Consider the following 13,164-nt stretch of genomic DNA (forward strand, 5'->3'; position numbering starts at 1 on the left):
TCACAGAACAAATAAATCTTTTTAAACTCTGAAAAAAAAAGAATGAACAGATCATAGGGCTGTCCTGCTATGATGCTGTATATGGTTAGATTTCTAAATTTCTGTGTAAAATTGTCTATTTATTCCTATTTTTAAAATATATTTTATTTTATTTCTTGTTTTTCTTCACATTCTGTAGGGATTTAAAGTTTAACACATCGATACTTGACGGAAAATATCTATTCCATATTATATCTAAGATGTTTGATATTCAGACAGATAAGGATAAACTCAACTGCTTATGTCATAAGGTAATAATATCATTAGCTTTTTTTTTTCTTCTGGAGGATTAGCAACTTAAGTTTGCAGACCAAAAACTTCAGAAAAAGAAGGGCTACAAGTATATCCAACGTTTGAGCCTTAGTCATTCAAGTACAGTGAGGACTGAGGACATAAGAGAACCTGTAGTGTAACATTCTATAACTCAGTTGTGTCCTAAATTTTCTGATCAAGCTGATTATGGGCCACAGAGGAAAGTGATTGATGATATAGCATGCACCTAAGGAGAGTCGCTTAGAGAGAAACATTCTCTCAGGTTTTCACAGAGAGCAAATAGGTCAAGCAATGACTGTGACTCACCAACATGGCTGACATTAACAGAAGATCTACAAACTGGGGTACAGGGTTTCAGGGAAAATCCTGAGAGGAATTTTTTAAAATTAATTTATTGAGAAACAAATAGTTATGAGACAGTTTCAAATCAGGATAGTAGGACAGTTACAATAATTAACACATTGCATGTTGTCATCTTCATAGTAGTTATTCATAGTACAAGATGCAGACATGATATCCTGTCCAAACACTATTAGTACAAATCTTTCTTCTCATTGAATTAAGAGAAAGTAGCTGTATATATAACTTAACTATTTTGTATATACAGATATGAAATGGTCCTTCATTTATATCCCCTTTTTCATTTAGTTTTGTCAGAGATGGGTATTCCACTGTCATTTAAATATTGTAGGTGTATGAATTCTGCTAAATAATCCAATATAGTCCAGTAGTCATAGTGGGTTATCTGTAGGACTGTGTAGACCTCAAAAGTTATCTCTGAAATTGCTAGGCTCCAGACCTTGTTCTCTGTACTAGCTGTGCTTTCTACCACCCTCTTTTTTCCCATAATTTTATTGAGAAACAAATAGAAATGAGGGGATTTGCCTGACTTTGTCAGATAGAAAAATTAAATTTTTTGCTATATTGTTGTTCCTTTATCTTGGTATTAACCACCTAGCAGAAAAGTACAAAAATGAGGTATAAAAAGTAAAGCCATATTAATATGCTGAGCTGTAAAAGGGTCAAGTTAACAACTTCTGACATTGACAGTCCTATGGATAACCCACTACTATTATAGACTTTTAGACTATATTGTATTATTTTGCTGAATTCACACACTAAAAATATTTAAATAGTAATGGAATACCCTTCTCTGACAAAACTGAACAAAAAAGGGAATACAAATGAAAGACCAATTTTTTATCTGCATATACAAAATAGGATAGATATACAGCTACTTTCTCTTAATTGAATGAGAAGAAAGATTTTTACTAATATTGTTTGACAGGATATCATCTCTGCATCTTCTACTATGAATAAGTACTACAAAGACAATGTGCAGTGTATTAATTTTTGTAACTGTCCTATTAACCTGTCTTGAAACTGTCTCATTGCTATTTGTTTCTCAATAAAATTAATAAAAATACTATATAATTTTTTGTTTGCATATATATAAGTGTCTATATCTATGCTCCATTTTTTATACGTTTGTTTTCTTTTTTTTTTTTTTTTACTTTATGTATTCAGTACGGGGTCTCACTTTGCAGCTCAGACTCACAAGTAGTGATCCTCCTTTTTTCAACCTCCTTAACACTAGGATTAAAGGCGTGTGCCACCACATCCTGACTCCATAGCCAGCTCAGTGCACCATGGGTGTGGAACCACCTGAGATTTACGGACAGGAGATGGAACCTTGAACTCTGCAATTTCCAAAGCACTGAGCTATCCAGCTGGCCTTATTTTCATTTGATTATTCAATGTCTAATCAAATAGCAAGCTGTTTTAATAAATATTATATAGTTTTCTGACATTTGTATTTCTTTTATGAATTTGAATTTAAATTAAGAGAGGCCAGATAGCTCAGTGAACTACAGGGCCTTCCTAGGCAGAGTGCAGCGACTGCATTTCAACCCCCAGCATGCTGTGCTGGCCCCTTCCTGGGGCACACTGAGAGGGCAATTGAGGCTGGGCGTGGTGGCACGAGCCTGTAATCCCAGTGGCTGGATAGCTGAAAACAGGAGAATCACTACAAGTCCAATCTATAGTATTGTTTTAATATAGTGTGGTATTTGTTTAAATGACCAAAGATATTAAACATTTTTTTCAGGTACTTTTATGTATGCATCTTAGAAGAGTACATTCAACTCACATGCCCTCCTTTAGGTTGGGTGTTTAAATTCGGGGGCCTGATTTTGTTCAACTACATTTGTCAGACTATATGGAATAGGAATGGAGACAGCATATATATATATATATATATGTACAGGATCTCACTATGCAGCTTAGACTCATAGCAATCTTCCTGTTTCAGTCTCCCCAGCACTAGGATTGCAGGTCTATAACACCACTCCTGGTCTTGGTAGATCACTGGGTGCACTAGGGGTGTGGGCTGAATAGCATGTGTTATGGAGGATCAAACCTGGGTCCTTGGCTTGCCTAGGCAGGCACTTAGACCACCCAGCTATCTCCACAGCCCCTTGTTCCTTATTTTAAAGTGAAGAACTTCAGTTTTTGAGCATTTAGCATGATGTTGGCTCATGGTTTCTCATAGAAAGCTTTTATTAGTTTGAGATATACACCATCCAATCCTCTGTAGGGTTTTTAATATTTTTAAATCATGAATGAGTGTTGGACTTTGTCAAAAGCTTTTTCTGCATCTATTAAGATGATCATGTTTTTGTTTTTGTTTGTTCTTGGCTCTATGTGGTGAATTATGTTTATGAATTTGCATATGTTGAATCTTCCCTGCAGTCATTGGATGACTACTACTTGGTCATGATGAGTAATCTTTTTAGTTTGTTACATCCTGCTTGCTAGTATTTTATTGATGTATTTTACATCTGTATTCATTAGAGAAATTGGGCTATACTCTTTTGTAGCTTGAACTTTCTCTGGTTTTGGAATCAGAGTAATGTTTGCCTTCAGGAATGAGTTTGGGAGAATTGCTTCCCTTTCAATTTTATTTAAGTGTTTGAGAAGAGTTGGAATTAATTCTTCTCTAAATTTCCTACATAATTCAGATTTAAATCCATTGGGACCTGGGATTTTCTTTGCTGGAAGCTTTTTTATTGTACTTTCAATTTTTTTACCCATTATAAGGTTACTCAGAGTTTGTATATATTTGTGAATCAGCTTTGGCATTTCATAAGTATCTAGGAAACTGCATTTTTAATATTTTCCATCCTGAGACAGTAAAGATTTTGGAAGTATGTATTGATGATCTTCTGAATTTCTCCTCAGTTTGTACTGACTTTACCCTTTTCATTCTTTATTGCATGAATTTTTTTTTTTCTTTTCCTATTTTGATAAGATTGGCCAGGGGGTTACCAAATATATTTATACTTTCAAAGAACCAATCATTTGATTAATTTATTCTTTATATTGGTTTTGTTTGTCTCCATTGCATAAATTTCTGCAATAATATTTATAATTTCCTGTCTTCTTTGGTCTTTGGTCTTGACTTGTTTATTTCTAGGAGCCTGAAGTGCAGCATAAGGTCGTTGATTTGGCTTTGTTCTGTTTTGCTAATGAACTAATTTACCATGATAAATTTCCCTCTTAGGATAGCTTTCCTTGTATACCACAGGTTCTGGTAAATTGTATCTATATTTTTCTTTGATTGTAAATAATTTTAAATTCCTTCTTGACTTTCATCAGGGATCTTCACTTTGTTTAAGTGATGGTTATTTTATTTCCATGTGTTTATGAAGTTTTGTGGCTTATTTTTTGAATAATTTCCAGTTTCACTGGACTGTAGTAAGATAGTATAAATGCAACAATTTCAATTCCTTTGAATTTACTTATGCATGCTCTGTGTGTTAGTATATGGTCTATTTTGGGGAATGTCCCATACGCAGGTGAAAGGAATGTGTATTCTGTCATTGCTTGGTGAAACATTCTTCAAAAGTCTATTAAGTTCATTTCTTCACAAGTTTGGTTTAATTCCATTATTTCATTGTTGACTTTTGCTTAGTTCATCTATCTCTTTGTAACAGTGGCATAATAAAGTCCTCATTGCAACTGTATTATTGCTTATGTTGACTTTTCATGTCTGTTAAAATTTGTCTTATGTAGGTGGATATTCCGCCATTAGGTGCGTAAATATTTATAATAGCTATCCCTTCCTATTGCAGTTTTCCATTAACAAGTATTTAGTGACTTTCTTCATCTGTTTAAATGATTTTTTATTTGAAGTTGATACTGTCAACAACTAGAGTAGCCAACCCTGCTTTTTTCTTGTTTCCTGTGGCATAGAACATTGTTTTCCATCCTTTGCCTTTCAGTCTGTGAATTCCCTTTTCAGTTAAAAGTGTTTCTTGTATGCAGTATATTGTTGGATTTTGTTTCTTAATCCACTCTGCTAGTCTGTTTCTTTTGATGGGTAAATTGAGACTGTTTATATTGATGGTTATCAGTGATATGTACTGGCTTATCTTTGTGATATTATTTGTCTGCTATATGTTCCTTACTTTTTCCCCTTTAATTATTTGCTCTGTTTTGTGGTTCCTTTCTGTTGTTCTTGAATCCATGTTTGAGTCTTTCTCTTTCTAGATCTTTATAGGGTTTGTTTGATGGTCATGAATTTCTTCATTGTCATGGAGGGATCTTATCTCTCCATTGAATTTGATAGATAGTTTGCCAGAACAATCTTGGTTGGATGTTATTTTCTTTCAGGACCTGAAATACTTCACTGCAAGCTATTCTCAATTTCATATTTTGTGTTGAGTAATCTGTTGCGTTTCTCATGGTTTTCCATTATAGGAGATCTGTTTCTTCTCTTGAGGAGATTTTAATATATTCTTTTGCTTAATTTCTTTGGTCTTGATTAATATGCATCTAAGTATAGATTTCTTTTGATTATGGCTATTTTTAGTTCTATGTGCCTCACTTCTTTGTCATGTTTGGAAAATTTTCTGCTAGTGCTTCTGTAAATATTTTTTAATTTCATTTGTGTTGTCATATGCTTTTTCCTAAACATCTGTCATCTTCAGTTTGTTTTCATTTGCAGTGATTAGCAGCTGTTCAATTGTTATTTCCTGGGTCTTCATTATTTTAAAGAGATATTTTCTTTCCTGTTCTCTAGTCTTCATTCTGGCTTTGAGGTCTGAATGTCCGTGGTAAGTCTCTTCAAATGGTATTTTCAAATTTAACATTAATTTTTAATTTCTGTGATATCTCTTTAATGCTATTTCATATATTGTAATTCTTTCCTGTATTGCTAATTTTAAGTTCTAATTATTTTCCTATGTTCCTATATTTTTATCTCTCTTTTTTATATATTCTGAAAAATTCTTTCGTTATGATTTTACCTGAGTGATTATTTCTAATCTAATTTTCTCTATAGCTTCATGGAGTTGTTTCTTTATTTTATTAGCTATTATTTTAGGAATGTCAAGTGTGTGCCTTCCAATTTCTTCTATGTTGATGACTCCTGGATATGTTCTGGGTGGGCTGGAGGACTCATATTGTATTTTGATGGTTCATCTTATCATGTTCTATGTCCGAAAAGTTATTATTTTCTTTCTTTCTGATGACACTGGGGAGTCTTACTTGTAGTTGTCTTTGTCTCTAGTATCAAGGTAGCAAAAGTTTGTTTTTCATGGCTTCTTTTTGTAGGAGAATCTTGGTTTGTGTCCTTTCCAAGATCTTCATTTCTCAATTATTGATGAATGGTGTATTGTTTTCTGTTAGCCTCAGTCTGTAGTCCTTTGTTGTATTGCTTTTGTGTAGTTATTTAGCAAAGCTTCACAGTATTGTTGCAGAAGTGAGAAAAGTTGATTACAATAAACATTTCTTCCTAACTAAAGTAATATATTTAGCAATAGTGGCAGAATTAACCAAATTTAGAAACTTAAAAACTGGTAATTATTGACTTAGTACTTTAGACCATAGTAAAATATCTTTAGTTATATAACTGAACTGATCATAAATTAGGAGTTTTTATGCAAAGTGCTTGCTTAGTACAGTGGTTTTACCCTGTGGCAGGGAAGTTTTTGGAGGATGTATTTTTTTAAAAAAGGATAACTGGAAAGGAAGTAGAAGAAAAGTTAGAGCACAAAGGATGGTCATGTAAAGTTTTGGAAAGTAGACAGTGGGGTAAAAAAGAGAGAATGAAGGAGTATTCTAGTGATCACCTGGTCTTGGTCTCTGTTTTGGGAAATGTTATTAGAAAAAGAAAGTGAAAAATAGAAAAAATGAAAACAAGAAAGAAACTGAGATATAGTAAGATAAGTTTATATTTTTAAAAAGGAGGAACATTCTTACGTATTTGTTTCTATTTCACATCTTTGTCGCTGAGCGAAACGTTGATTCACTTAATTTACCACCTGTTGGCTCACATATTAAACTTTTCCATTCTTGGTCTACCTATCCATTGCATCCATCCTACCAAGGGACCCAGGGTCCTATTATATGACTGGAATTCTCTTTGTGCCCTGTTTATGTGGTGTAGCATGAGGGACTAGATGCCTGAATACCTCAGGTGGAACCCAGTCTCACCTTCTTTCTGTGCTGGCTGCCTGTCCTGTGGTGTTGCTATGAATTGTTTTTTAAAGCTTTTCCACATAGTAAATATATTTATTTTATTAATTTTAAGATATAGCTTATTTTAAATAAAAAGATGATAAATGTAAAAAGGATGGAAAAGTCAATAGCAAGGAGGCTCATGTATGATTGAGGAAGTTAGTGTGAAAATTTTAAGAGTAACCACCTTAAAAACTGGAAGTTGGGGCTAGTGGGATAGCTCAGTGGACTAAAGCTCCTGCTTAGACAAGCTTAGGCAAGATCAAGAGACCACAGTTTGACCCCCGGTACCACATGCCACAAGAGCCCTGCCCCCAAGGCAGGCTGAGATAGCCAACATCAGGGTGGCATAGGCCTATAATCCCAGTGGTAGGCTGAAAGCAGGAGGATCACCATGATTCTGAGCTGTGTAGTGAGACCCTGGAACAGCCAAATGCATTGAAAGAAGAACTAGAAGTTAAAAACATTCATTAAATCTACTGTAGTTCAAATCTGTAGTATCTTGTTCACTTTATGGTAAGAAAAGACTTAAAATATAAAATTGAAATAGTTTTGTAACATTGCCAGCCACAGACTGAAGATATGTTTGAACTTTTTGTAGTTTAATTTTGCTTCTGCAATAAGTTGCCAGGAATTCAGAAGTTAAAGAGATTAAAATTTGTTATTTTGCAGTTCAGAATGTCAGAAATTCCAATAGATCTTATTGGGCCAAAATCAAACGTGTGTAAAATTGTGCTTCTTTGTGCCACTCCAGGGAGAGTCCTATCTATTGTCTTTCTAGCTCTAAAGGCCTTTCTGTGCAGGGATCATAATGTTTCCAACTTTAAGATGTGCAGTCACTATCATCCAGTATCTGCCTCTTTTGTCTCTGCCTTCCCCAGATGAGGGCCCCAATGACTGCATAGAAATCATGCAGACAATCCAGGATAGTTTCTTCACTTTGAGGTCAGCTGATCAGCAGTATTACTTTTATGTACAACCTTAACTCTTATTTTCAAAGAATGTAACAATTTTACAAGATCTAGTGGTTAAAACACGGATGTCTTTTGGGAGCCACTATTTATCGTACCACACCTATAAATTGGTAAATAAAATAGAACAAGTCAGTGTTAGCAAACCTAATGTTCACATGTCACTTTAGATTCAGTGCAATAATGATAATCTAAACAACATTGCACATGACTATAGCTTTTATTGGTTAGAAAAACTAGAAATTGCATCAAGTTCAGTAACGGTATTAGTATAAATGAACTCATTACTTCTTCCTTCAGGTTTCAAAATTGCCACCACAGACATTGAATACCTCACTACTCCCCAACCTCCAGATACTCAAAAATTAAAACTGTGCAGTTCCATTTGTAGTATTTTCTTTTGAAAAAAGTTTTTCAAATGCACAATAATATGAATATGGACACTAATTACAGAATATGGACACTAATTACAGAATTGTAATTGTATTATATGGACACTAATTACAGAATTGTATAACTATTTTTGGAATAAAAGGATAACATATGTTAAAATAATCATATGGTACACAAAAATCAGCTCCTCCCTTCCTTTCTGCCGGGAACTAAAATAAGTTTGGAAAGACTCATGCCTGCTCCTGAGATCAGCTCCTGCCTTCCTTCATCAGTTAGACAAAAAGACCTATAGAAACTCTAGTTATAAAGTAGGCATCCCAACCAGGGTACACACAATGGACAAGAGGAACCAGGGACATGAAATAGTCAGATGTAAGAGTATCAGCACTAGCCAACAGGCTCAAAGTTAGTAGAACCAGGACTGTGCTTGGGGACAAAGACATGCTGAACAGAAGTATGGGTAATCCCTCATTTTATTTCTTTTTTTCTCCTCTTCATTCTGCTTTTTTTTCTGTTTTTTTATCGCTTGTTTCTATTTGTTGTTTTTTCATGTATATGTATGTGGTTCATTCTTTCTTTCTCCTTACATGATTAGATCTCTATGCTTTCTTTTTGTTTTATTCTACTTGTCCATTTAATCTCTATCATAAATTATCTTGATTGATTTTATGATACATACATGTGAGCAAATACTGTCACTTATCTTTCTGGTCCACTTCAATATTCTTAGACTTTCTCTTCCAATTATTATTATTTATGTCTTACAGTTACACAAACATAGATGATCACCCTATACCCCTCCACTCTTATCCCTACTATATCTAACTTCATTCATCTCTCCATCCTACCACATATCTCTAACCATACAAAGGGTAAATCACTCCTCTAAGTAGAAAATCATAGCATACAAGTTCTTAGTATAAATTGCGTTACATTAAATAACTCTAGAAACCTCACCTATGGATAATGATATCACACTACTATTACAGTTTGCCAGTATCAAAGCTATGCTTTAATTTACTGTTAGCACTAATTGTACTCCATCAACCAAGATGTCATATCTGTTATAATGAGTTTTTCTTCCCTGTATGACAACACTGCAATTGTAAGGGATCATAAACATCAAGATAGTCAAGTGTCAATGGAATGAGCCTTAAGTCAAATGGAGAGCAAATTCACATTTTTTAATACTGCAAATTAGATTCTTGGGATACACTTAAAGATCAAAACCAACATACATCTAGAAGATATCCTGAGGAACAAACATTTCTTATGAATACATCAATACTAGGGATAAAGTTACTTAACATAAGGAAAAAATCAACAACACAGAAAACAAAGTAAAACAAAAATAAAAAATAGAAAAGGCAAGAGAAAAAAAATGCATCTCAAAATACCCAGACAACCCCAGATAAGTCCAGAACACAAAGAGATAGAGGGAACCAAAAATCAACCACTGGAGCTCTCTGAAATGTTAGTGGTAGAAGTGAAAAACTAAACAAATAAAAGTGGTCATAGGAAAACAAATAAATTTGAAAGTGAAAAATATATGAAGGTCAAAATCAAAGACTTTGAAACACACACAATTAAAAAAATAGAGGAGCTCAGGAGAATGATGGAAACCATGTATGCCTTAAATAGAAAAGAAATGGAATTAATGAAACAGATCCAAACAGAAATCCAACAGATTAAAAAGTCCAGCGAAAGTGTACACAACATATTGAATGAAGGTGAAGTTATAATATCAGATCTATGGTGCAGGATGAAAGGAAGATGGACAGGAGGAAGCTAGGGAGGTGGTGGTCTTCATCTGAGATTGTTACAGAAGCAAAAACGAAAAAAGTCTCCATCCTTTGATTTACATGAGTGGAAAAGAAGCCTAAGAAATAAAGTCATCTTTTTAGACTGTAAGAGTAAAAAAAGCTGTCATGAGCATTCTGTCTCTTCTAAGTCATCATCAGAAAGGATACCTAGAGGTATATTAATGGATGTCCTGGGAATGGAGTTAGAAAGAAAATACATAAAGACCCCACCTGTAACTGAGTCCAGTTTGAGTGACATAAACAACATGTAATCAGAGCAACTTTCTTCATCATCTGATAGCAGCCTGAAATCCTGTCAAAATATAAATTCTCATAAGAGCTATTTTATATCTGAAAGGGATTCACTTCCAAGTCAGAGAGTAAATAACACTTCTTCAAAGCAGGCTCCCTTAATTAAAGAAAAACAAAGAGATATTGATGGCATTTCTCTTAAAAAACCTGATATTAAGCCTACAGATCTTAATAGTAGAAGCATAGGTTGTGATTATCTCAAAGAGGGGAGCAAAAACAAGGATGTTTCATATTCAGGCTCAAAAATGGAACCCAATCAAATTTCCAGGATAACCAAGAAAGGGCTTAGAAGTAATTTGCCTGATTCTAATAATTCTACTTGTTTGGGTGAATCAATAGGACAAACAAAATAATAGGAAAATGAGTCAATAGTTTCCACGGAGTTTGAAAATTCAAGCAAAAGCTATCGTCAGGAATCTGTATGACTTGACGAAACTACTCCTAAACCTATAGAAAGTGATATTACAAACTGTCTCTAGAGAGCTATGAGAAAATTGTATCTACAGATTATAGTACCTACAGACAAGCTTCAGCACTGCAGAGCTTCAGTGCTTACACTGCCCAGCAGACTCAAGGATATGCAGAGACACCCCAGGCATATGGGCAACAAAGCTATGGAACCTATGGATAGCCTACTGATTTCAGCTATATCCAAGCTCAGACCACAGCCACCTATGGGCAGACTGCATATGCAACTTCTTATGGACAGCGTCCCACTGGTTATACTACTCCAGCTGTCCCCCACTCATATAGCCAACCTGTCCAAAGGTATGGCACTGGTGCTTATGATACCACCACTGCTACAGCCACCACCAATCAGGCTTGTAAAGCAGCTCAGTCTTTGTACAATATTCAGCCTGCTTACTCAGCCTATGGGCAGCAGTCAGCAGCTACTGCACCTACAAAACCACAGTTAGGTTCTCACAAAACTACTGAGACTAACCAACCTCAATCTAGCATGGTGGCTTACAACCAGCCCAGCCTAGGTTGTGGACAGAGTAACTACAGTTATCCCCAAGTTCCTGGAAGCTACCTGATGCAACCAGTCACTGCACCTTCAACATATTCTCCTTCCAGCTATTCTTAAACACAGCCTACTAGTTATGATCTGAGCAGTTACTCAGCAGAGCACCAATGGGCAGCCAAACAGCTGTGAACAACAAAGTAACTATGGTCAACAAAGTAGCTATGGCCAGCAGTCACCCACTAGCTATCCCCCAAGACTGGATGCTACAGAAAGCATCGAAGTTCTGGCTGTAGTCCTTCTCTATATAGCCAATAGAGAAGATACAAGCAGCAGAGTTCATTCCAACAGGACCACCCCAGTAGCATGGGTGTTTATAGACTGGAGCCTGGATGATTTTCAGGACCAGGAGAAAAGCAGAGCATGAGTGGATCTGATAACTGGGCAGGGGAAGAAGGGGATTTGATCTTGGAGGCATGAGCAGAGGTGGGCAGGGAGGAGGACGGGGTGGAACAGGCGGTGGAGAGTAAGGTGGCTTCAATTAGCTTGGTGGACTCATTGATGAAGGACCAGATATTGATGTAGACCTTCCCATAGATTCTGATAAAGATTCTGACAGCAGTGTAATTTACATACAATGACTAAATGACAAGATGACACTTGATGACCTGGCAGACTTCTTTAAGCAATGTGGGGTTGTTAAGATTAACAAGAGCACTGGATAACACATGATCTACATATACCTGGACAAAGAAACAGAAAATCCCAAAGGTGATGCCACGGTATCCTATGAAGATCCACCACCTGTAAAGGCTGCCATGGAGTGATTTGATGGGAAAGATTTTCTAAGAAGAAAACTTGAAAACTTCTTTCCTAGAAGAAGCTTCCAATGACCAGCATGAGAGGTGGCATGCTGCCTCGTGAAGGCAGAGGGATGCCACCACTGATCTGTTGAGGTCCAGGTGGCCCAGGAGGTACTGGTGGATCCATGAGTCACATGGGAGGTCGTGGAGGAGACAGAGACAGAGGAGGTTTCTCTTCAAGAGGTCCTCAGGGTTCCGGTGGAAACCCCCTGGAGAAGGAGGAAATATCAAACATCGAGCTGGAGATTGGCAATGCTCCAATCCAGGTTGTGGAAACCAGAACTTCACCTGGAGAACAGAATGCAAATAGGTAAGGCCTCAAAACCAAACACTTCCTCCCACCAGCCTTCCCAGTCCTGGATAGTGATAGTGGCAGAGGTGGCACTGGTGGCATGCATAGAGGAAGGGGTGGCCTCATGGACCACAGTGGTCCTGGTGGAATGTTAAAAGATGGTCGTGGTGGAGATAAAGGTGGTTTCCATGGTGGCCATGGCATGGACTAACGTGGCTTTGTTGGAGGAAGACGAGGTGGCCCACGGGGCCCTCCTGGACCTTTGGTGGAACAAATGGGAGGAAGAAGTGGTGGACGTGGAAGACCCGGAAAAATGGATGAAGGTGAGCACCATCAGGAGTGCAGAGACCATGTCTACTGGACGCAAAGAACCCACAGAGCTGCCCTGAATACCAGATTTATGTTTTAAATCAGAGAAAGTTTTATATTTATAATTCCATATTTGTAAATCTGACCACAACATTATGATTATTTATTGTCTGTACTTTAGTATTTCTCACCATTTGTGAAGAAACATTAACACAAGTCAAATGGTAAATAAGTTTGTATTTTACTTCTTTTAAAGATGATTGTTTAAGATTTAAAAATGGGAAGCCTTATGAGCATGCTCATCATTGTAGAGAACCAAGAGGCATTTAACTGTTACAATGTTCGTGGTTGTGATGTGCTGTTTTTAAAAAAAACTAAAGTGAGACCCAGTCCTAGCCCAGGTCCGGTGAGTGTGTGGAAAGCT

General features: G+C 36.2%; 1 pseudogene; it reads left to right on the forward strand.

The window, feature by feature from the left end:
• The first annotated feature begins 5,420 nt into the window (after positions 1–5,420).
• Positions 5,421–13,164, forward strand: part of LOC105743639 — a 16,065-nt pseudogene continuing 8,321 nt past the window's right edge.

Source organism: Octodon degus, unplaced genomic scaffold (assembly GCF_000260255.1).
Source record: "Octodon degus isolate 3935 unplaced genomic scaffold, OctDeg1.0 scaffold00145, whole genome shotgun sequence".
NCBI lineage: Eukaryota > Metazoa > Chordata > Mammalia > Rodentia > Octodontidae > Octodon > Octodon degus.